This window comes from Haliotis rubra, unplaced genomic scaffold (assembly GCF_003918875.1).
Source record: "Haliotis rubra isolate DU_JTF1 unplaced genomic scaffold, ASM391887v1 Scf17, whole genome shotgun sequence".
NCBI lineage: Eukaryota > Metazoa > Mollusca > Gastropoda > Lepetellida > Haliotidae > Haliotis > Haliotis rubra.
The window spans coordinates 4,101,901-4,129,217 of NW_025765669.1; the positions used below are offsets into that span (position 1 = coordinate 4,101,901).

At 40.4% G+C, this 27,317-nt stretch overlaps 1 long non-coding RNA gene across 1 annotated transcript in view; it reads left to right on the forward strand.

Moving 5' to 3' along the window:
• The first annotated feature begins 10,177 nt into the window (after window positions 1-10,177).
• Window positions 10,178-27,317, forward strand: part of LOC124272494 — a 34,305-nt gene continuing 17,165 nt past the window's right edge. Inside the window, exon 1 of the long non-coding RNA XR_006897342.1 lies at window positions 10,178-10,389. This is a non-coding gene — a long non-coding RNA (uncharacterized LOC124272494). The remainder of the gene's footprint in view (window positions 10,390-27,317) is intronic.

The following is a 27,317-nucleotide window of genomic DNA, read 5'->3' on the forward strand; positions in this document are numbered from 1 at the left end:
GGTTGAATGAAAAGTAGGAAGCAGATAGCTATAAGTACATGTGATACAAATTCTGTTGAAAGTGTACCTATAATTTAAATTTATCAGAATATGAACAATTATCTGATCACCTGAATAAAGAAGTTGTTCATCCATAAAGATTCTCCTTATCTGATTCACCAACTTCTAAATATGCCACGCAAAGAAGTTACACTGAAAGGTAATGAAATATGACAAATTACAAATGCAAAAGGAAATAAAATATTTTTCTAATTTTTTAAAATAAAAAACTAAGAACTTTAAATCACACAAAGAATGTTTACCCTTTGCTATGTTTTTGAGTTGTAGTTAAAGTGCCAATATAGACCAGAATGCAGTGACATTTGTTTACAATTCTTTATCATGAAAAATAAAGATCTGTTACTCAAATATGACATTCATTTTGCTGAGCTTGCATATTCATGAAAATTAATTGCAAATATCCACACTCAGGGCTGTCCATGTAAGGATTTCGCTGTACGGATTCAGCCCTTTAATTACCAACCTTGCTGACAGTGCCTCGAGGCCAGTGTTTTTTCTGCTCGATATATCACAGAGAATGTGAAGGCAATCTTTGAGTGTGATAGCCCCTAGGCCTGAAGGTTAACAAACTCATCTTGAGCTGTACCAGGGTTGATTGCGGTTACCTGTCAATGGTGTGTAGGGGAATGGCCGACCTGCTGGTTATTATTTCTTGATTGGTTAAGAGCATGCCAAGGATTTTCATACATGCACTTTGATGTTTGTCTTTTGTATTCTGAGCTATTGTGAATGAAATCTTTTGAAAGGCCAATTTTTATATTTTTTTATTTATGGCTTCTGAAAATTGAAGTCAACAATAAAGGGAAAAGAAATTTCAAAACGTGTTTGTCTTCATGTGCACATTTGGTTGCTAGGTATAAAAAGAGATAAACTTATAATTCAATATTCTGATGGTAATTTTTGAATCAATTATTTGAACATGTTGAACTTTTATTGAACATCAAAAGCACATAGCCAGTAGTCCCTGTAAGCAAACCGAAGATTCCCAATGTGACGCTGAAGCTCACTATTCACCAGTAAAGGTCACTATTCAACTGGAAATGTCACTAGTAATCAAACTGAAAGGAGTTCTTGTCCTCCAACTTGATAACTCTGAAGCTTCAGCTCTACAGGAAACAGAGGTCGCTTCTGACAACCTTGCTAATCAGATATCAGTGCCTAACTTTCCTATAAATGATGGATTCGCTCATCACGCCGAAGACCCGGTGTAGCAGGCCATTTCTTCCCGGTCTAAACTTTCCCCGGGGAGAATCTGGCCTAGGCCAAACTTTCCCCGAGGAGGTTTTGTCCCAGGATGTTCTTACCCTAGGGAAAGTTTAGGCTAGGCTAAAGTTTTCCCCCCTAGGCCAAACTTTCCCCCATGTTTAAACTAGGATATTTTGTTCTGTTTTCTATGAAAAGTGGGGAGATTCTGGCCTAGCTAGGCCACTTCTTCCCCACCCTTGTTCTCATATCAAATGGGGGTTATTCTGGCCTAGCCAGGCTACTTCTTCCCCACCCTTGCTCTTATATGAAAAGGGGGAGATTCTGGCCTAGCTTGGCTACTTCTTCCCCACCCTTGCTCTTATATCAAAGGGGAGATTCTGGCCAAGCTTGGCTACTTCTTCCCCACCCTTGCTCTTATATCAAAAGGGGAGATTCTGGCCTACTATCAAAAGGGAGCTACTTCTTCCCCACCCTTGCTCTTATATCAAAGGGGAGATTCTGGCCTAGCTTGGCCACTTCTTCCCCACCCTTCTGGCCAAGCTTGGCTACTTCTTCCCCACCCTTGCTCTTATATCAAAAGGGGAGATTCTGGCCTAGCTTGGCTACTTCTTCCCCACCCTTGCTCTTATATCAAAAAGGGGAGATTCTGGCCTAGCTAGGCTACTTCTTCCCCACCCTTGCTCTTATATCAAAAGGGGAGATTCTGGCCTAGCTTGGCTACTTCTTCCCCCCACCCTTGCTCTTATATCAAATTCTGGCCAAGGGGAGATTCTGGCCTAGCTAGGCTACTTCTTCCCCACCCTTGCTCTTATATCAAAAGGGGAGATTCTGGCCTACCTAGGCTACTTCTTCCCCACCCTTGCTCTTATATCAAGGGGAGATTCTGGCCAAGCTTGGCTACTTCTTCCCCACCCTTGCTCTTATATCAAAGGGAGATTCTGGCCACTTCTTCCCCAGCTAGGCTACTTCTTCTTCCCACCCTTGCTCTTATATCAAAGGGAGATTCTGGCCTACCTATCAAAGGGAGATTCACCAGGGAGATTCTTGGCTACTTCTTCCCCACCCTTGCTCTTATATCAAAGGGGAGATTCTGGCCTACCTAGGCTACTTCTTCCCACCCTTGCTCTTATATCAAAAGGGAAGATTCTGGCCTAGCTAGGCCACTTCTTGCCCACCCTTGCTCTTATATCAAAAGGGGAGATTCTGGCCAAGCTTGGCTACTTCTTCCCCACCCTTGCTCTTATATCAAAAGGGAAGATTCTGGCCTAGCTAGGCCACTTACTTCTTCCCCACCCTTGCTCTTATATCAAAAAGGGAGATTCTGGCCAAGCTTGGCTACTTCTTCCCCACCCTTGCTCTTATATCAAAAGGGGAGATTCTGGCCAAGCTAGCTTGGCTACTTCTTCCCCACCCTTGCTCTTATATCAAAAAGGGAGATTCTGGCCTAGCTTGGCTACTTCTTCCCCACCCTTGCTCTTATATCAAAAGGGGAGATTCTGGCCTAGCTTGGCTACTTCTTCCCCACCCTTGCTCTTATATCAAAAGGGAGATTCTGGCCAAGCTAGGCTACTTCTTCCCCACCCTTGCTCTTATATCAAAAGGGGAGATTCTGGCCAAGCTTGGCTACTTCTTCCCCACCCTTGCTCTTATATCAAAAGGGGAGATTCTGGCCTAGCTAGGCTACTTCTTCTGGGTGATAATATTTATGTGGATAGTTTCTGTATCCTGTTGAGGTTTTTGTTCTCTTGCATTTTTCTTGTGCTAAGATCTAAATTTCTGAATCAAGGAGGTAAAGAAATGAAACCAAATTGTGTTTTCAAATGCCGATGTCCAGAAACTGGGCTTCCTTTGAATGGTGGTCAGTTTGCCATAGTTAAGCATGGGAACCAGTTGTATGCTGTATGAAACCACTGATATGAAAGTCCATCAAGTTTTGAATCGTCATTTTACAAAATAATGTCGGAATGAAAATGTATCTATTTTATATCACCATATCAATGTAAATACAAAACTGTGATGCAAAGATTAATATTGTTCAGATCAGTGGATTTGGACATGCTTTCGACATACATTTGGTCAAAGGATTGAAATTGCAAATATTATTGCATCATAATTCTTTATGTGATGAAATTATTACACATAGCTTAGTAGTCTATCACTTTATTATATTGGTCTCTTTTATTGTGTCTCAGCAATGAATCCCAAACACAGGGAGAATATTGTATTATAACACAATTCAAAAAGGATTATTGAAAGCTCCAAAAATCTGGTTTGGATTGACTTTTGACTGAAGTTACTTTTTCTGATTTGAACAAATATCAATTCACTACATATTTACCAGATAAATATACTGCAGAGGTTGACACTTTTTAAAACGTTATGCCCCGCTTCATCTGACGCCAGCGAGGTGTTATGGGGTCGGTTGCTGTTTTTGGCATGCTGCTTCACAAATCATGTATGGACTTGAACACGATGTCACCGAAGTTAAGACTGAGAGCTGTTGCAGATGTTGTCTTGAATGAACAGAAGTATCTAAATAATGGGCATTGAGGGTGTTTATGGAGCACGTCCGAGTAGAACTGTACCCCTCATGGAATCAATCCTAACTGCATCCTCTGTTGACTCCAAACAGAGAGAGATGAAAGGATGTGGTACAGGGAGATAGTCTTGAAAACTACTATAATGGAGTGAAATCTTCTATTGTGCACATGTATGCGTTGCCTAATGTGCTTACTAGGCCCGTTCAGTACATCTATCCACATGTTCAGACTGTTGTTATCAGTAGATCTGCCATCACCGAGGTGACACGTCCATTGACAATGTCGATCCTGAGTATGACTTGAAGCCTGTCTGCATTCAGAGTATATAAGTATGTCATAAATGTAATTACTATTAATTTCACTTGTGATACCTTGACTACCAAACAAAACTCCTCCTCCTCCCCCCAACAGCCCCAAGGTCACAATACAACACTGAAGGTCACAATACAACACTGAAGGTCACAATACAACACTGTTGGTCACAATACAACACTGAAGGTCACAATACAACACTAAAGGTCACAATACAACACTGATGGTCACAAAACAACACTGAAGGTCACAATTCAACACTGAAGGTCACAATTCAACACTGAAGGTCACAATCCAACACTAAAGGTCACAATACAACACTGATGGTCACAAGGTCACAACACTAAATGTCACAATCACAAAATACAACACTAAAGGTCACAATACAACACTAAAGGTCACAATACAACACTGAAGGTCACAATCCAACACTAAAGGTCACAATACAACACTGAAGGTCACAATACAACACTAAAGGTCACATACAACACTAAAGGTCACAATACAACAATGAAGGTCACAATCCAACACTATATGTCACAATCCAACACTAAAGGTCACAATACAACACTGAAGGTCACAATCCAACACAGATGGGTCACAATACAACAAATCACAATCCAACACTAAAGGTCACAAATACAACACTAAAGGGTCACAATCCAACACTAAAGGTCACAATACAACACTAAAGGTCACAATACAACAATACAACAACACTAAAGGTCACAATACAACACTAAAGGTCACAATACAACACTAAAGGTCACAATACAACACTAAAGGTCACAATCCAACACTAAAGGTCACAATACAACACTGAAGGTCACAATCCAACACTAAAGGTCACAATCCAACACTAAAGGTCACAATCCAACACTAAAGGTCACAATCACAACACTAAAGGTCACAATACAACACTAAAGGTCACAATACAACACTGAAGGCCACAATACAACACTGAAGGCCACAATACAACACTAAAGGTCACGATACAACACTGAAGGCCACAATACAACACTGAAGGCCACAATACAACACTAAAGGTCATGATACAACACTGAAGGCCACAATACAACACTGAGGGTCACAATTCAACACAGATGGTCACAAAACAACACTAAAGGTCACAATACAACTCTGAGGGTCACAATCCAACACTAAAGGTCAAAATACAACACTAAAGGTCACAATACAACACTAAAGGTCACAATCCAACACTAAAGGTCACAATACAACACTAAATGTCACAATACAACACTAAATGTCACAATCCAACACTAAATGTCACAATACAACACTAAAGGTCACAATACAACACTAAAGGTCACAATAGAACACTAAAGGTCACAATCCATCACTAAAGGTCACAATCCAACACTAAAGGTCACAATACAACACTGAAGGCCACAATACAACACTGAAGGTCATTATACAACACTGAAGGCCACAATACAACACTGATGGTCACAATATAACACTGAAGGTCACAATACAACACTGATGGTCACAATGCAACACTGATGGCCACAATACAACACTGAAGGCCACAATCCAACACTAAAGGCCACAATACAACACTGAAGGTCACAATACAACACTAAAGGTCACAATACAACACTGAAGGTCACAATACAACACTGATTGTCACAATGCTACACTGAAGGTCACAATACAACACTGAAGGTCACAATACAACACTGAAGGTCACAATACAACACTAAAGGTCACAATCCAACACTAAAGGTCACGATACAACACTAAAGGCCACAATACAACACTGATGGTCACAATACAACACTGAGGGTCACAATCCAACACTAAAGGCCACAATACAACACTGAAGGCCACAATACAACACTAAAGGCCACAATACAATACTGATGGTCACAATGCAACACTGAAGGTCACAATACAACACTGTTGGTCCTAAAAAAGGAAAAAACAGTATGAAAGCTTTGTGTCAAAGCTTGATAAATGCACGTCAGTACTAAATTCAAACAAATTCCAGCAAATTGTTCCAAACTGATCACCAGTAACTGATGACCTTAAGCTTCAATGGAGCCTGCTCCCCATGTGATAACACTGCAGCATACATCTCCAGGCAGTTCTAATGCCATGCCAATTCTGACCCCAATCACTGGGCAGTAGTTGCCAATTTCACTGTATCAGCCGGCAGTGCCACCTACATTCTTACTGTGCAGCCCTCTCCAGTGGCACTTAACACAACAATACACACTGTCAGCTGCAGCTCAAGAAGTCTAGTTCATGCTGACCTGTAGCAGCACTAATGGACAACCATGGTAGTTTAATGCCACGTATAGAAATAGCCAGTGTTTGTCACAACACAGACACTGTATGAGCGTCCAGGGTGCCATTGTACAAAGTAACCTTAGAGCTTACCCAGTCGTAAGTCTGTGTTATGGTATGGGAGTTACGATCACCTTGGTGCTACGCCAGTCGTAAGTCTATGTTATGGTATGGGACTTACGATCACCTTGGTGCTAATATCACCTTGTACAACAGAACACTGATACGGACTCTTGCACCTGCCCTGAGTGAGACACTGTATTTAGTTCTTATACAGTCATGTATGCAAATCAAAATTATTGTAACTTTGCATACAGTAAATCTGGTGTATAATTGGTGTATAGTTTGTGTATGGTGGATGTGAATCTAGTGTATAATTTGTGTATAGTTTGTGTATGGTTGGTGTGAATCTGGTGTATAATTGGTGTATAGTTTGTGTATGGTGGATGTGAATCTGGTGTATAATTGGTGTATGGTTGGTGTATGGTTGGTGTGAATCTAGTGTATAGTTTGTGTATGGTTGGTGTGAATCTGGTGTATAATTGGTGTATGGTGGGTGTGAATCTAGTGTATAATTGGTGTATAGTTTGTGTACAGTAGATGTGAATCTGGTGTATATTTTTTGTATCAAGTGTCATTTATCTCATATTTGAATTTACCAGGACAAACCTGACCTTTCATTTTCGTATCCTATGAAAGAATGCAGTGATACACAGGCAGACACAGGCAGACACAACTTCCTAGTACAGCCTCTGATGACGGCCATTTTACCATAACATTAACATGAACAGATTTAGACAATAGTCATGCAGGAAATCCCCAATCATGTTGTGCAACATGTACATAATATTTAACATTTTCACACCCATGGGGTGGGGTGGGGTTTGGGTTGGAGTTGGGGGTAGCCTAGTGGTTAAAGCCTCTGCTCATAACGCTGAAGACTCGGGTTCGATTCCCCACATGGGTATAATGTGTGAAGCCCATTTCTGGTGTCCACCGCCGTGATATTGCTGGAATATTGCTAAAAGTGTGTAAAACTAAACTCACTCACTAACTCACTCACACCTATGAGGAGAAAAAATTACCAAGCATTTCAAGATACTTTCACTCAAAATTCTCTCCCATGTATCTGTTCATGTAAGTGAAAACTGTGAAAAAATATCAATGCTGTTATACACAATTACAAAACTCAGCACAAAATTACGTCAAATCAGAAAACACCAAGTACAAACCACTACATGCAGATCAATCATGAAGTGAGTTTGATTCACTATCAGGTAAGATAAAGAGAATAAGGATCTGTTTCATGTCATGCACTAACAATACTGAACGTGCTGTGTGAGGTGAATGGTGCTGCATCTGCTTGAGACATGGCAGCTGTCTCGTGTACGGCAACTTCACCAACTTCAGCGATATCATATTGAATCCTAATACTGACATTGTCTGACATTGACTTGAGTCATTCAATACCAATCTTGGACACCATTCACATTGATTGAAGTAGTTGTTGGGATAATGGTTTTACAAATTTCTTATATGCATGTACTGTGGGGAATGTATGTTATTACTATGGAAGGGATCGATTTGTACATTGATCAGCATGTCTGTCCGTCTGCTCTCTGTTTTCACTTTCAAAGCAGAACTCCAAAAACGCTGTAAGTACCTTGATGAAACATTGCTATACAGATCTGTCTAGTAGTGAACAAGTGTCTATTGACAATGTGGGATTTATTTTGCTTTTAGTTCATTTTGTCTTGATGATGACCTGTTGGAGTTCTACTGAAAATACTCATTTCTGGAGCAGAACTCCAAAAGTGTTGAATATTTCTTGATGAAGCTTGCTAAACAGATCTGTCTAGTGAAAATGGTGCCATTTAATCATTTGGAATTTTGAATATTTCTGGATGAAATACTTTATAGAAAACAATCTAATTCTGAACTAGTACCTTTAGATGATTTGAAATTTGTATATTTCACATTTCACTTATATCATAGGGGCGGTGGGGTAGCCTAGTGGTTAAAGTGTTCGCTCGTCACACCGAAGACCCGGGTTCGTTTCCCCACATGGGTACAATGTGTGAAGCCCATTTCTGGTGTCCTCCGCCGTGATATTGCTGGAATATTGCTAATAGCGGTGTAAAACCCAACTCACTCACTTATATCATAACCAGTTGGCATTTTTTTTAAATGAGGGAAGATTTATTTCAGGATTATAATTCCAAAACAACTGAATACTTAGTCAAATTTAGTCTAATGGTAATTAAATGATTTTTTAAACTGGAAAGTAATGAATAGCAATATTGTTCTTCACTGACCTGAAGGTATCCAATACCTATGAACCAAAAGTTGGGCACCATAATGTTCACTGAAATTATTATTATTACTATTATAGCATATTTATATAGTGCACATATCCAGGCAACTAGTGCATGCTCAAGGCGCTGGTATTTTTCCCCTCGATCATTGGATGTCAGTCTCAATGGCACATCGTATTATCAATCTCAACTCCCTGGGGAGTATACAACTCTTGCAGCCATTAGGCGCACCGAGATATTGTGGCCTTCTCATCCTAACGAAATGCATTGTACATAACCATGGGATATACCATACTACTGTTTTAACACAGATACTCCACTTAGAGTATTACATACTGATTGTACCAGGCAGGTTAACAACATGAACCATCCTTACTCTGTGATGCAGCAGAGTAACCAGCAGAGATTGAACCACTGCCCTTCCACCCTCTGGGAAGACACTTAATCCAGTACACCATTTTGCAAAACTGTCTCCCTTTGGTCTATCAATAACTGTTGGTCATGGTCAGGTTAGAATAACAGATTTGCCTTGACTTGGTTTATTAGACAATCTGAAATGATGCCTAGTTTGCCGTCTCCTTTCAGTAAATGTACTGATGCAAGTATTCCAGTTTCATCACGGCGTGTCAGCATGTTGTGGGAAGAAAGACAATAGTGAAGCATGCGTGAATAAAGTTAACATGACTATGAAATCAAAATTTTACATCAAAATCAGCATTTTTATCAAAGTGAATAATTTTCTATAAAAACCAAATTATTCATCAAAGTCTGCATAATTTTACAATAAAATCAAGAATATCGAGTACTTTCTTGATCAGTCTATACTTATACTATCAATTGCGCATGAGGGTGGTGCAGCAGAGGTAACGAACCAGTCATGAATTCTGGGATATCATTTGGTTACTCATGGGAGAAAAAACAATAACAAAAGCAACAACCATTCCACGGAAATTGCTCTGGATCAGTGGCCCTTTAAATCTTGAGCACTTTTGTGAAACCAACAATCATAGGTATAGTGCTGACTGACAAAGCTAGAGATTCGAACCCATGATTATAGGCTACTGCTGTTCCAAAGGGACACAACTCTGTACAGTGAATTGCTACAATTTTAATGACAGAGCTATCCACACGCTATTTATCTAGAAGTGCTAAAACATATTTGTCTCAAACAAAATTCACACTTACTCACCACAAGAATCGTGTCAATATAAACATATTTTCTTTTAAGTGCTTAACAGCTGTTATTTACCATATCCTTCTCACAGACTCAAGTTTCAGAGGTTTATCAAGTCATTCAGGATGTGTGATGTTACGCAACACCAGGCCATAGTTAGGCTGCACTTGACCTTTAAGTGGACAGGGTTTTGGAAACATAGACTATGACTTATCTTGCGAACGCTGGACACGAGACATGAAATAGGAACAGTGGCTATTGTTATTTATCGCCATGGTAGAATTCCGTCTTGAGTGCAGTAATCTAGACATGAAGACAATCAGGAGACTGTGTCAAGTAATCTTGAAATATGGCTGGGAGATTACCATTACACAAGTCATTTACAGAATGACAGAAATGCCGCTGTGAAGCAAATCACTGACTGTTTACTCTTCTACTTTCAGAACAAACACAGTAACCACTTACAGATTCAGTGAGTATGGTTTTATGCAGCTTTAGGTTTTCATCAACATCATGGTGGGGGCACAGAAATGGGCTTCACACATTGTAGCCATGAAGGGAATCAAACCAGGTTGTCCGTAAACTCAGTCAGTCAGTCGTCATTAACCATGGTAGGCAGAAACCAACCACACCTTTAGTAACAGAAATCAAACCAGGTTGTCCGTGTGCAATAACCCTAGACTAACCAACCAACCCAAGACTCAAGAAATTGTTCAGTTTTGCAGACCATGGCGTGCTGGAAAGAGTGTCTGCCCTGAGAGAGAAAGGTTGGTGTTCAAATCTGGCTGCCTCAAGCCAAATATGCTTCTTATTGTTACCCAGCCTGGTCTTAGGGCATAAAACACGCAATGGAATTAGTGTAGATTCTGAGAAAGGTGGGGAGGCCTAATGCTTAAAGCATCTGCTTGTCGCTTCTGAAAACTTGGCAATCCGATATCAGTGCCTAACTCTCCTATAAATGATGGATTCGCTCATCACGCTGAAGATCCGGGTTTGATTCCCCACATGGGTACAATATATGAAGCCCATTTCTGGTGTTCCTGGCTGTGATAGTGCTTCTGACAAACTTGCTAATCAGATATCAGTGCCTAACTCTCCTATAAATGGTGGATTCGCTCATCACGCTGAAGATCCGGGTTTGATTCCCCACATGGGTACAATATATGAAGCCCATTTCTGGTGTTCCTGGCTGTGATAGTGCTGGAATATTGCCAAAAGCCACATAATCCATACTCACTCACTCTGAGAGGGGTTTCAACGTTAAACTGCAGCTTGGCATCTTAGTGGGTAATAATACAAGCGCAAGTAATTCAACACACTAGACATGGATGTGCATAGACGTCAGTACTTGAGTGAATTTCTCCTGAACACAACCTCAAACCCCCTTCAGTTCATTGGTCATGCTGTTGTGTGACCTCGCTGATAGTGTGTTATCGTCATGTGATGTTGACTTTATTTTACAGTCTACTTGCATGTATGTGAGTGCTGTGCTTGTTAGTCCTGAGACCTGCGAAGATCGGGGTTAGAATTGATCTTCAGTAATCCATGCTTGTCGTAAGCAGCTAACAGGACTGGGTGGTCAGGCTTACTGACTTGGTTGACACATGTCATTGTATGGTAGATTGATGTGCATGCTGTCGATCACTGGATTGCCTGGTCCAGACTCAATTATTTAAAGACCATCACCATGTAGCTGGAATATTGCTGAGTGTGGCGTTAAACAACAAACCAACCAATCAATGTTAGTCTTGAAACACATCATCTAATTTCATCATGTGAAGAAATAAAAGTGACACAAAACATTCTTCATCTTCTGGTACTTTTGGATTGTAAATTTACTGAAATAACAAATCATCAAAATAATACTGATTAATATTAACTCTTCCATAATGTAAACATGTAAACGTTATAAAAGAGAGTACACAAGTCATAATTGTTGCCATTGCTGATTAGTGAACACTGATGTCTTTGATATACAATGTATTATGTTACCATGGAGATAGGGTCATTTAAGGTCCATCTCAATACTTGATGGAAACAATAACCTTTAGGACACCAAAGAAATTGTTTTTTACAAATTTATGCAAGACAAAAATCATGGCCTTGTGGTACAGATGAACCAACCATTCACTTTGTGAGGAAAAAATATGCTGTGTTTTATTAAAAATATTATATGTCTGATGAAACTCTAATTTGAAGCCCTTTTCTGGTGAGTCTCTCCCCAGCCGGGATATTGCTGGAATATTGCTAAAAGCGGAGTAAAACCCACCTCACTCACTCACTCACTCATTTTAATTTGAAAAATATTTTTATGAAGACATTCTGTCTGGAACTGGAACAATGACAGAAAACATGGTAACATGCTGCATTAAGAAGTGTCCAATCATAGTTTGGTGTTGTTAATCCTTGCAATTCATTTCAAAGGGGCGGTGGGCTAGCCTAATGGTTAAAGCGTTGGCTCGTCACGCCGAAGACCCGGGGTCGAATCCCCACATGGGTACAATGTGTGAAGCCCATTTCTGGTGTCTCCCGCCGTGATGTTGCTGGAATATTGCTAAAAGTGGCGTAAAACCAAACTCAGTCAGTCAGTCATTTCAAAATTCAGTTTATCAATAGTGCTACAATAATATTATTGAAGGAAATGCAGCCTGGGAGTGTTTTCAGGAAGGAGATGGTGATGGGGGTTCTTGGTGTAGCAGAGTCGTTACAGACACAGCTCACGTCTCTCTACCTGGATGACCCTTGAACCCTAGCAGCTGGCTGTGGCCAGGGTTGTGTATTCAGGGGAGATAATAAGGTAAACACAGCCCTGGCTGCTTGTTTACTTGTGGTTATATGGTTGGAGAGAATGGAAAGTCAATATGCCTGCAGCTTTGATGGTCGTAACTGTAATGTAATCATAATCATGTCTCTAAATGTAGCTCTGTGGAGCATGTGTGTGTGTCTGTTTGATGAGAGTGTGTGAGGGGTGGTGGGGTAGCCTGTTCGCTTGTCACATTGAAGATCTGGGTTCGATTCCCCTACATGCGTACAATGTGTGAGGCCCATTTCTGGTGTCCCCTGCAGTGATATTGCTGGAATATTGCTAAAAGCGGTGTAATGCCATACCCACTCACTCACTGTGAGTGTGCGTGTGTGAGAGAATGTATGGACCAGTGTGTGTGTGTCAGTGAGTGTCTGTGTTTGATGTAAGTGTGTGTGTCTGATATAAGTGTGTGTCTGTGTCAGTGTGTCAGTATGTGTGAGAGAGTGACTGGATGTCTGATATGTGTTTGTGAGATAGAGCGTAAGAGTTTATGAATGTGTGTGAGTGTGTGAGTGGGAGTCTGTCTGACGTGTGTGTGAGAGCATATGTCAATGAGTGTGTGAATGAGTGAGTAAGTGTGACAGTGTAAATTTTATGCATGTGTCTCCGTGTGGCTGTTTCTGTGTGAATGTGAGTGTGAGGTGGAAGGGGGTGGGAAGGGGTTACAGGCATGTTAAAGATTATATGTCATCTTAGTCTGTCATATAGACCCTGAAACAAATATGTGTGTGAAGCCCATTTCTGGTGTCCCCCACCATGATGTTGCTGGAATATTGCTAAAAGCAGCGTAAAATCATACTCACTCACTCACTCACTGGAAGAAATATACCCAATGTAGCCCATGCAAGTCTAGAAGGTGTGGCAAGTCTAGATTACCACAGTTTGATCAGAAAGTCTCTAGGTTCCTTTTCACTGTATTATATTTTAATCTAAAAAAATTTTTTCTGTAAAATATGTACATTTCAGAGACTAGCTGTTAGTCTAATGTAATCTATGATCCTGTGTATGTATGGGGATAGACTAACAACTAGTCTCTGAAATGAACATATTTTACTGAAAAAAGTTCATAGTAAAAAATATATAATATAATGAAAAGGAGCCCTGAGACTTTCTTCATTTTCAGAATTTCCTGAAGCTGAGGAAATTTAGACTTGCCAAATTTTCTAGACTTGCGTGGGCTTTCTTGGATATATTTGCTTCAGGGTCTGTACGACAGACTAGTATGGGAATAGATACTAATGCATCAGTTTGACAGTTGTCTGGTAAAATAAAATACCATCACCTTAATTATCATCATCTTAACCCTTGAAACCATGCAGCCCAATATATGGACCCTTTTTGTAAAAGTTCTGGGTACTGCTGATGCTTCAAAGGTTTCTAAACACTTCCCCATCTCATACTTCCTGTTTACGTGCGTGATGCCAAAAACACTGGAAAATCAGTATGATGAGCTGAACATCATCATGATGTGTGGTGATGTTGTTGAAAATACATATGTGACCAGAAAATAACAAAACAACTTGCTCATCTGTATAAGCATCATGCATATCTAGCTTGGTGCATCAGTCTGCAGTATGTTTTATTTTGTCAGGAGGGAACGGTTCTTACACTGCTATCATCGATATTGCAGCTGTTTCATGACAACCTGTAAACAATGAGTCTGGGCCAGCCAAACCAGTGATTGATGTGCATAAACATGGTTACAGATTGTGTTTGTTTGTCGATGGTGCACGTATTCAATATATATTCAAGGTATATGGCAGTAGCCTGTAAAAAATTGAGTGTGGACCAGATAAACCAGTGATTAATACAATGTGCAACAATACAATCTGTACAATATGACCTCACAATCTGCCAGGTCACAGATTGTGTTTGTTTGTCGATGGTGCACTTATTCAATATATATTCAAGGTATATGGCAGTGACCTGTAAATAACATATTGTGGACCAGATATACCCGTGATTAAATCCATGAGCAGCAATAGAATCTTCTCATTATGACCACACAATCTGCAAAGTCACAGATGAGGTTTTTTTGTTAATGCTGCACTTAGCAATATTCAAGCTATATGACAATAACCTGTAAATAACTGAGTGAGGACCAGACACCCCAGTGATTCATATCGTAGGAAACATCCCACCCCATGCTATCGGGTACAGCGACACACAGTCAACCAAATAACCTAGCCTCACCACCTGATCCTTGTAATTATTAACAAAATTTATTTTCTTGTGAACAATTGACTTGCCTTTGCATGAGTTTGTGACAGTTGCCACCAATGGGGCAGGATAAGCTTACTTTTTGGCAGACACCTGGTGTCATCACTGTTTTATAGAGATCCATAAACATATGTTTATGATGTAGTGGGGTGGTAACCTCCCAAAACCCCTACAGCCCATAGACCGCCTCCGTGGTGTAGTGGTTAGAGCGTCCGCCCGGAGAGCGGAAGGTCGCGGGTTCGATCCCCGACCGCTTCATACCAAAAGACGTTAACATATGGTACTTGTTGGTCCCTGCCTGGCGTTCGGCATTAATGGGTACAACAAGGACTGGTTGGCTCGGAGTCAGTATAATGTGTCTGAGTGGGGTATTCATGCTTTACTGCGACATGGTATCTCAGTGGGCTAGCACTATAAAACCAGCTTCTGTCTGGGCTAGTACAAGCAGCCGCACATACACATACACACGCATGCACGTCGTCATATGAGCGAAATATTCTCAAGCACGATGTTAAACCCAATTTCACCTCACCTCACCTACAGCCCATAACCCCTACAGCTTATAACAACAAAGTTCATGGTCCAGTGCACAGCTAATCTCCTGCCTGTTACCTATTTTATACAATGGACCAGACCAAACACTTCGCAATTGAGAGAATGATTTTGATGAGCAATGACCAAACTAAGAGTTTGAGAGAATGGTTTTAATGGGTGATAACAAAATATTTTAACAGAAGTTCAATAATATTGAACTTGAAGTTTAATTAACTTAATTGAATATCATAATGTCATAAGGTATTAAATGTTTTTTATGTTTTATTTTTCTACTAGTGGGATTTTGAAAAGGAAACTGTTTTTAAGAAAGATTACTTTTCATTAGTTTTGTTGCTTTGCCTTATGATCCTCTACATGACAACTAGCACAAATGACATAGTATGTAACATGTATTAGGGATGAACAGGGTTATTCTGAAGTAAAATGTAAATAATCATCACAAATTTTATCATATTTTATCTCTGTTTTGGTAGACACTCAACAAACTGAAAATTCTACATTGGTTTAAAATCTCAACTAAAGCTCTAATCTGCTTCTTTCCATTTGCATATATTATCATCCACCGTGATGTCATGAACGAGTTGAAGTTTGTTAACACGTTTCAAAATATATTTTAAAATTATTTCAAATTTTGATACTAAAAATATACTTGGGTGAGCTCCAGAGCCTATTTTGGTTAAAGGGAATCTAAGGGATCAGCCCTCATGCGACCAATTAGAATACAAAGAAAATAGATCCCAACTTGTTCTGGGATCGACTTGATCTAATCTCTCAGTATAATCAGTTTCATCCACTCCTAGCTTTCACATGGAGACCGAAATATTTGTCAACCGAAATATTTTTGCTCTATGTAGCAACAGAATAAGGGTATTATTCCAATCAGAAAACACAGGAAAGAAACTAGACGCTGCATATATCTGTGTTTCTATTGATTTCGGAAGCTGTGATGCACACATTTGACAAGTTGGCATGTGGGTTGACATGATGTATCCTGGATGAGCCAAACAGATGAAACACTTCCTATTATATGCTTGGGGATCATTATCCTAAATATACATATTTGTCTGGCTTGACACTCCTTAAATATTTTGCTTTGATTCTGGCATGGTGTCAATGTAAATAGGGTATTTCAACACTTGATATTATTAATGTGTAAACAGTATTACTGATTTGTTTGTTTGTTTGTTTGTTTCTTGTTAAACGCCACAATATTCCAGCTGTATGATGGCGGTCAGTACATAGTTGAGTCTGGATCAGACAATCCAGTGATTAACAGCATAAGCATTGATCGATGCAATAGAGATACACTGACATGTGTCAACCAAGTCAGCGAGCCTGACCACCCGATCCCATTAGTCACCTCTTACGACAAGCATGGGTTGTTTAAGACCAATTCTAACCCGGGTCTTCATGGGATACTACTGTGGATAGTAGTCGGAGATTGTCTGAATACAGTACTAGTGGGTGTCAGCAAAGTGGTAGGCATCTCAGATCTGCTGCCCTCTCATTTCACTATTTGCCTCCCTCCCTCCCTCCCTCACCCACCCATCCGCCCGCCCGCCCACCAGCCCTTCCTCGCGCACACTCACTCACTCACTCACTCACTCACACTCACTCACACACTCACTGTAAATAAGGCTATAAGATATCAGAACAAAATCAGCTTAGGCCACACTTTAATTTATTCTTGGTTTAAAGACACAAAAATGACTGAAATAGTCTGAATTTGCAGTTTTTTTATCCTGCCATTAAACAAGGAACTACTATTAATAACTTTGCCTCCATGTTGAACAAACAAGATTTCCATGTTGAAACATAAACATGCATTATTGAAAATACCCGCCTACTTGTAGTAGATGAGAAAACTATAAAAAATATCTTATTGCTGTTTTATTAATTCACATATTTTCCTGTTAAAGATCCCAGCAATGGAACAAAGGTGTGGCCAAGGAGGTAAGATATTTATTTCTACACGATGAATTAGACACTAGAGAAACCAGTCTCCATCACACCACTAGCCTTTAAAAACTGTTACTAGCCTCTATCTAGCAGGCAAGCATTATTTTCTAACACTGCACTGCTTTTTCATTAATACACATATTTTCCTGTTAAAGATCCTTAAAGCAATGAAAACAAAGGTGTGACGAAGGAGGATGTAGCTTTCTACATGATGATTTAACCAGTTGAGCTACCATCCTTAATCTCATCACTAGCCCTTAAAAACTGTTACTAGACTCCATCTAGCAGGCAAGCATTATGTTCTAACGCTGCCTGTGATCAGTGTTATGACAAACCTGGTAACTGACACTGCAGGAGGCTGCAGGAGGCTGTCACAGACCGAGATATACACAGAACTCTTATGCACAACCTTAATCAAGATAATTAGTACGGCACTAGGCAATGTAGGTTTCGTCCAGCAACGCGCCCACACTCAGCATCAGCTGGGTTGGAGTCAGCTGATACATCTCCCCAGACCGAACACTGAAATAATATTCATTAACCTAATGGTATTCAGCTGAATGTTCTTGGGCAATGTATGTAAAGTGGGTGAAGCATGGTACAGGCCTCACCTGAAGTGGGGTAAGTTGAGGTCAGCTAACATGCCCTGAGGATGGACCCTGTCAACAAGGTGATTCAACATGTGCCAGTTCAGCCTACATTGGTCATTTGTTTACCTGTCGTTAAGAGATGGGTGTAATGTGTACGTGGAAGTAGCAGCATGATTTTAAGGTGTGATGGTTTATGGCTTACAACTGTAATGGTGAATGGTTTATAACTCGAGCTGCATTTTAACACACAATGCTGCATTATAAATTTACACCTGTAATTACACCTGGATTGTCATGCTGCATGATTTGCATTTGTCATGCTTAATAGTTCACATGTCATATCCAACCTGTCCTAATATAGTGCTGCATGCCATATCACTGACATGCTGCATGCCATATACCTGTGGTGCTGCATGCAATATCCCTGTGGTGCTGCATGCCATATACCTGTGGTGCTGCATGCCATATACCCATGGTGCTGGATGCCATATACCTGTGGTGCTGCATGCCATATACCTGTGGTGCTGCATGCCATATACCCATGTTGCTGCATGCCATATAACCCGTGGTGCTGCATGCCATATACCTGTGGTGCTGCATGCCATATAACCCGTGGTGCTGGATGCCATATACCTGTGGTGCTGCATGCCATATACCTGTGGTGCTGCATGCTATATACCTGTGGTACTGCCATATACCCATGGTGCTGCATGCCATATACCTGTGGTGCTGCATGCCATATACCCATGGTGCTGCATGCCATATAACCCGTGGTGCTGCATGCCATATACCTGTGGTGCTGCATGCCATATAACCCGTGGTGCTGCATGCCATATACCTGTGGTGCTGCATGCCATATACCTGTGGTGCTGCATGCCATATACCTGTGGTGCTGCATGCCATATACCTGTGGTGCTGCATGCCATATATGTGGTGCTGCATGCCATATAACCTGTGGTGCTGCATGCCATATATACCTGTGGTGCTGCATGCCATATAACCCGTGGTGCTGCATGCCATATACCTGTGGTGCTGCATGCCATATACCTGTGGTGCTGCATGCCATATACATGTGGTGCTGCATGCCATATACCTGTGGTGCTGCATGCCATATACCTGTGGTGCTGCATGCCATATACCCGTGGTGCTGCATGCCATATAACCCTGTGGTGCTGCATGCCATATACATGGTGCCTGTGGTGCTGCATGCCATATACCCATGGTGCTGCATGCCATATACCTGTGGCCATGCCATATGTGGTGCTGCATGCCATATACCTGTGGTGCTGCATGCCATATACCCATGGTGCTGCATGCCATATACCTGTGGTGCTGCATGCCATATACCTGTGGTGCTGCATGCCATATACCCATGGTGCTGCATGCTATATCCCTGTGGTGCTGCATGCCATATACCCATGGTGCTGCCATGCCATATACCTGTGGTGTGCATGCCATATACCTGTGGTGCTGCATGCCATATACCTGTGGTGCTGCATGCCATATACCCATGGTGCTGCATGCCATATACCTGTGGTGCTGCATGCCATATACCTGTGGTGCTGCATGCCATATACCTGTGGTGCTGCATGCCATATACCTGTGGTGCTGCATGCCATATACCTGTGGTGCTGCATGCCATATACCTGTGGTGCTGCATGCCATATACCTGTGGTGCTGCATGCCATATACCTGTGGTGCTGCATGCCATATACCTGTGGTGCTGCATGCCATATACCTGTGGTGCTGCATGCCATATACCTGTGGTGCTGCATGCCATATACCTGTGGTGCTGGATGCCACATCCAAGCAGTGCTGCATGCAGCATAAGTGTATAGCTTTAATGAATACAATGCTAGCATATCATATGTTACAGCTGTCATGCAGCCAGATCAACACATGAGTTGCAGCCAACACTGCACTCCAAAGAAACAACTGTGCAATTTGACATACAGGAAACCTGTTTCAATAGCTGCATAACAGCTGATTGTATCAAATTAGAACATGTTCCATGCTCCATGCTATTTTGATTCACACTGTGTTAATTTGGTGTATTTTGAGAAAATCTCACACTGAGATGTTTGCTTTGTGAAATGCAGTTATATGATTAATAAAGCCAATTCATCACCAAGTCCTGGCACAGCTGTAACTCTATACAGCTGCTGCCACTTTGGCTTAATACAGATGCTGTCACTTTGACCTAATACAGCTGCCATCACTGTAGCTTATTACAGCTGCCATCAATGTGGCTTATTACAGCTGCCATCACTGTGGCTTATTACAGCTGCCATCAATGTGGCTTATTACAGCTGCCATCACTTTGGTTTATTACAGCTGCCATCTCTGTGGCTGAATACAGCTGCCATCACATTGGCTTAATACAGCTGTCATTTATGTGGTTTATTACAGCTGTCACCACTTTGGCTTAATACAGCTGCCATCACTGTGGCTTAATACAGCTGCCATCACCGTGGCTTATTACAGCTGCCATAACTGTGGCTTAATACAGCTGCCATCGCTTTGGCTCAATACAGCTGCAATCACTTTGGCTTAATACAGCTGCCATCACTTTGGCTCAATACAGCTGCCATCACTTTGGCTCAATACAGCTGCCATAACTGTAGCTTGATATAGCTGCCATCACTTTGGCTTAATACAGTTGCCATCACTGTGGCTTATTACAGCTGCTGTCAGTTTGGCTTAATACAGCTACCATAACTATAGCTTGATATAGCTGCCATCACTTTGGCTCAATACAGCTGCCATAACTGTAGCTTAATATAGACTTCATCACTTTGGCTTATTACAGCTGGCATCACTTTGGCTTAATACAGTTGCCATCACTGTGGCTTATTACAGCTGCTGTCAGTTTGGTTTAATACAGCTACCATAACTGTAGTTTCATACAGCTGCTGTAACTACAGCTTCAAGAAGCTACAGCGATGGCAGCCATCCAAAAGCCATCCAACAGCTTAAGGCCCTCTGGCTTGTTTATAACAAACAAGATGACAAGACCCCCTGCCTGGACACAGCCTGGGGCAGCAGCCACTTTAATCCATTTGGGGACACAAGTAACACCTCCAGATTGTTGCTACCGTTTCCTGGCGCTCAGTTTTTAACTCCACAGGAAACAAACAACAGCAACCGTCTCAAACTAGGCCAGGCCATTATGACATAGCAGGTTGTTTGCAAGGGAAACACTCAAAATACTACAGGCTAGAAAGAAAACAAAATATGGACAAGGTTTACCCAAAAAGTTAAAGAATGAGTCTTGGCAACAAAGGGAAATATGAGGAAAAGGTTTTTGTTACTTCCCCTGCACAAGCTGAGGGTTGGGTGGTTGCGATGTTCCGGTCAACATGCAGCAGCAGTAACAACCCAGCGGAGACATCGCAGCATTGACGCGAGGAGGGGAATTGTTTGCGGGCAATACTTCAGTTACACATTTAGTGCCTGCTTTAGAACGGTTCTAAGTGCTGTTTTTAATGGAAATGGTATATCCCTTTTGTTACTTACTTTAAAGCTAATTATTATATATAGAAATAATTTTCAGGTGCACTTTGGGGCAGGTACTTGTTGGAACTGGAACTTGTTTATTGCCTGTTTTATTCACCCTGATAAATCTGTCAGTGTAATGCTACAGAAATATGGCAGAAATCTAAGCCCATCGTCTCAAGTTAAAACATGAACTATGCTGTTATTTTGCAATCTCACGAGTCAAATAAATAAAACTAGGTTGTGGCAGGTACAAGGCATTCTCTGGACCTGTGTCTATTTGAATGTCTATACTGCAGTTCCTGTATTTAATCTCAGTCTCCATTAAATGTCCCTGTATGTTCAGGAAACAAAACAACAACAGACGTTTAACAGTCCTTTACTAAAACAAAGAGAGCTCTTTCTTTTCTGTGCCTGTTTATTTATAGGGACACAAGACTGTTACTAGAGTAACGCTTAGTCTCTGAATATATATAATTTTGATAGAAAAAACAAATAAACCCATTTAAACTGAAAAGGAGCCCCAGTAGATGAGAAATTCACCTGAGGAAATCTAGACTTACTTCATTTAGGGCTTTAGCATTGCAGGGAGGGCTATAGACTAAGGCTTAGTCTCTGAATATATATAATTTTGATAGTAACAAACAAGCCCATTTAAATTGAAAAGGAGCCCTAGGGAGACCAGAGACCTGGGGAAATCTAGACTTGTTTCGTTTAGGGCTTTAGCACTACAAGGAAGGCTAGGCTGTAGGGAAATAATGTGGTTCAGGGACTCTGAGACAGGTAAGGCTGTTACTAGATCAAGTGAATTTTGAAGTCATAATTCTGTGTGCAAGTTTTAGAGACAACATTGTTGGAATCATTCACATTTATGAATATACTACTCAAAAGAAGTTAAGGATGTATCGTTTCATTAACTATGATACCAATCCAGAATTGGGTTCCCCTTAACTTTTTTTGAGTGGTATAAAATATTATTTGTGAAGTTCCATCTTCTCAATCATGTTATGGCATGACAGATTAACTCAGGCTCGCTGACTTGGTTGACACATGTCATTGGTTACCAATTGCGTAGATCGATACTCATGATGTTGATCACTGGATTGTCTGTCCAGACTGGATTATTTACAGACCATGTAGCTGGAATATTGCTACTTGTGGTGTAAACCTTAACTCACTTGCTGTAGAGATATCAAAGTATTGGTTGTCCTTAACTTCTTTCGAGTAGTATAGATTGTTATTTCTGAAATTTTAGCTCCACCAAACCATTAGTTCCTGATGAGATTGTTAAAAAGCACTTGACATTTAGATAAGCTAAAAATGAAACATTTAAAAATCTTTACATATTTTCAGGAAATGGATCTAAATGCATTTTAACTGTCATAAATATGTCATATTTCACAATTTTCAGCACATGGAAAATGGTATTCAGCATCTGTGGAATTAGTTTATCATATTTTAGCACCTGGATAAGTTGCAAGCTTCATCTATCTCGTGATGAAATTACAGCTGGTTTACTGTAACAAGTACATGGGATATACAGGTAAAACAATTTGCATCTTGTAATTTTGCCAAAGTTTTCATACATATTTGTAGATAAATCGTTATGCCCACCAACTTCCTGTTTCATACATGTGTCATGTTGACATAAGGTCTACATTATTATTAAACCAGTTATTCATACATATCTGTATATCAAATGAAGCAAGGATATTGCTGATATCACAACCCACCAAATCTGTTATAATTATGATATTCAGAGCATCCTGATACACTGTTAGAAAACTTCAATGTATCAGGGGCGGATCCTGGGCCATGTGTGTGTGCTGGATGGGGTGTGTTTGTGCATGATGGGGTGTGTTTGTGCGGGATGGGGTGTTTGTGCGTGCGTGCGTGTGCGCGTGTGTTTTCCCTGAGTAGAATTTCCCCTTACCCTTTCGACTTCATGATTTATGTGCACCCCTTTTCCAAAATCCTCAGGATTCGCCCTGTGTATTCGCTTATAATACAAATTCTGTGTGATACAGGTTAAATATTGTTGCTATTACTCTGTTTTTGAGTGTTCTGAGTTTTCTTCCCAGTATTATTCGAACACATTCCAGACAGAATTAAACAATTCTGAGATTTTCATTCCTGTCCGCCTTCTAAAATCCATTCCTTCTAACGCCACTGATTTGTGCTCAATAGACCAACCAATGTTGTAATCCGTATGACCAGTTACATGGTACAACAACCTAAAGTGTATATATGGATCATATCAAGTTGAAGAGACAGAACCTCTCCACTACTACTGCTGCTACTACTACTACTACTACTACTGCTACTACTACTACTACTACTACTACCACTACCACTACCACTACCACTACCACTACCACTACCACTACCACTACCACTACCACTACTACTACTACTACTACTACTACAACTACTACGACACTTGAACCGATCCCCACCACAGCACAAAGTTTAAATATTTCATACAGTCAATGTTTTTAAGAAACTGTCATTACCAAGGCATCATTTCAGATTGACCTAGAGCACTATAGCTATCACAGTGTAGACTTACGACAAATATAACGTATAATATTACGTTATGGGTAATAGGGCAGTGGGGTAGCCCAGTGGTTAAAGCTTTTGCTAATCATGCTGAAGACCCAGGTTCAATTCCCCGTATGGGTACAATGTGTGAAGCCCATTTCTGGTGTCCCCTGTCGTGATGTTGCTGGAATATTGCTAAAAATTGGCGTAAAACTAAACTCACTCACTCATGGGTTATGTCCCGATCAGGATGAATTGTCAGAAATTGTATTCCTTTATTGCCTTTATGATATATTTCTGTCTTCAGTCTCTTATAAAAAGAATTTTCAGCTATTATGGTAAAATCTGTTCAAAAAAATTTGTTAGCTTTACTTGATAAGCATTTGTGTATCGACACTAGCAGCCTTTTTGTCACTGTTCGTGTGAATCTTTGGTATTGCATGTTTATACTGTACGTAGTCTTTGTATGCATATGTGTGTATCTTGTCAAAAAACCTGAATCCTTTCTTATGTCTTTTTTTCAAAAGAGGGCAAGGAATTCCCTGGCTCCTTGTCTCCACCTGTAACGGGGATTCAGCAATGAAATATTTAATACAAAAAACACACAAAAATCTTTTCAAAAACAAAATTTGCTGAGTGAGGTGTTAAACAATAACACAATTTTCCCAATCTCATCAGTATAACACCATGAGAAAAAGGAAATAATATGCGAAAAGTTCCAAATTAGTCATCATGTAAGTGGGCAGTAATTATAGGAACAATAGTTACATAACAATATCACGATGACCTCAAAATAGATGAAGGAAGAGAGTAAGGTGACCTCATGTGATAGTTGGATACATGCTGTCGCTAGCCCACCTCATCCTGACCACCAAGAGCGCCCCCTGTGGTCCAACATGTACTTCGCTCCTGTCTCTTCAGGAAGCTAAAGCTTGTGCCTGTCATCATGGCAGCGTGGCCTAAAGCGAAGAGACAGGGTGAAATTCCATCATGTTTTTGCCGTTATATCTTTTTAAACACTCACATGAAGCCTTTCTTTCTGTGATTAAGGTGCTATGAAGTATGTCAATCCTTTTAAGAATATTTGATAGTGGTATCAGAATATTATCTAATGTGATGTTTTACGTCATGGCTATTTTCCCATCTGCTAGTCTTTGAAGCTTGTGTGGTGTTACAATATCTTCTGAAAGGATTTGCTAGTTTCTGTTTTTGTGCATCATTTGGATCGATAACTTCCAGGGCTCATATAGATCAGATGTACCTTTAATGTTATAGATGATTAATCAAAATCCAAAGTAAGGACTGGTAATTTATGTTAAGAGGGGACGTGGGAAGGGTGCTGTGTCTGTGTGGGTGGGTGTGCGTGCCTGCATGTATGCACGCGTGTGTGGGAGGATGTGCATAGGTGGATCCTGAGGGGGATAGCGCAGCCCCCCTTTTGTCCTAAAAGTTTACTAAATGACCATGGAAACTATCGTGAAAACAGGTGAAAATGAACTTTCTAAAAAATCTGTATCCGCCCCTGATGTGCGTGTGTAACAGAGCATGTGTGTTCATGCAAGACACATGAGTATATGTTCAGCAAGGCATATGTGTTTGTGTGTGTTCATGCATGCATGTGTGTGTGTGTGACCTTATGTCTGATGTCAGTCACAAATGGCAGCTACGCCAGCTATCCTAATTGATATACAACTAGGCCATGTGTATAAACCTGGAATATATACACAACTATATTCATGTGTATAATCAGTAACTGAAACAATGTTCATAATGCTGTTGTATCACATCGCAGCCTGTTTAGTATTTAAAGGATGCCATGACGTTAATGGCTGATGACTAAGGGTTGAATGTAATCACATCATACTAATGTAAATCAAGGGTGTTATGGCAAGGGTTGAATCTCACGACAACAGACTAATGTAAATGTTATAGCTGATGACGAGGGTTGAATTTCATGACAACAGCCTATTGTAAATCAGGGATGTCATGATGTTAATTGCTGCTGCTGATGGTCAAATGTCATGACAACAGCCTATTGTAAATCAGGGATGTCATGATGTTAATTGCTGATGATGATGGTCAAATGTCATGACAACAGCCTATTGTAAATCAAAGGAGGCCCTAACATTTATGTAGCTAATGACGAGGGTTGAATTCATGACAACAGCCTATTGTAAATCGAAGGTGGCCATAACAATTATTGCTGATGATGAGAGCTGACTGTCACGACAACAGCCTATTGTAAGTCGAAGGATGCCCTAAGAGTTATAGCTGATGACGAGGGTTGAATGCCATGACAACAGCCTATTGTAAATCAAAGGATGATATGAATGTTATTGCTAATGACGAGGGTTGAAGGTCATGACAACAGTCTATTGTAATTCAAAGGATGATATGAATGTTATTGCTGATGACGAGGGTTGAATGCCATGACAACAGTCTATTGTAAATCAAAGGATGATATGAATGTTATTGCTAATGATGAGGGTTGAATGTCATGACAACAGTCTATTGTAAATCAAAGGATGATATGAATGTTATTGCTAATGATGAGGGTTGAATGTCATGACAACAGCTAGCTTATTGTAATTCAAAGGATGATATGAATGTTATTGCTAATGATGAGGGTTGAATGTCATGACAACAGTCTATTGTAAATCAAAGGATGATATGAATGTTATTGCTGATGACTAGGGTTGAATGTCATGACAACAGCCTATTGTAAATCAAAGGATGATATTAATGTTATTGCTGATGACTAGGGTTGAATGTCATGACAACAGCTAACTTATTGTAAATCAAAGGATGATATGAATGTTATTGCTGATGACTAGAGTTGAATGTCATGACAACAGCCTATTGTAAATCAAAGGATGATATGAATGTTATTGCTGATGACTAGGGTTGAATGTCATGACAACAACCTATTGTAAATCAAAGGATGATATTAATGTTATTGCAGATGACTAGGGTTGAATGTCATGACAACAGCCTATTGTAAATCAAAGGATGATATTAATGTTATTGCTGATGACTAGGGTTGAATGTCATGACAACAGCCTATTGTCAATCAAAGGATGATATTAATGTTATTGCAGATGACTAGGGTTGAATGTCATGACAACAGCCTATTGTCAATCAAAGGATGATATTAATGTTATTGCTGATGACTAGGGTTGAATGTCATGACAACAGCCTATTGTAAATCAAAGGATGATATGAATGCTTTTGCTG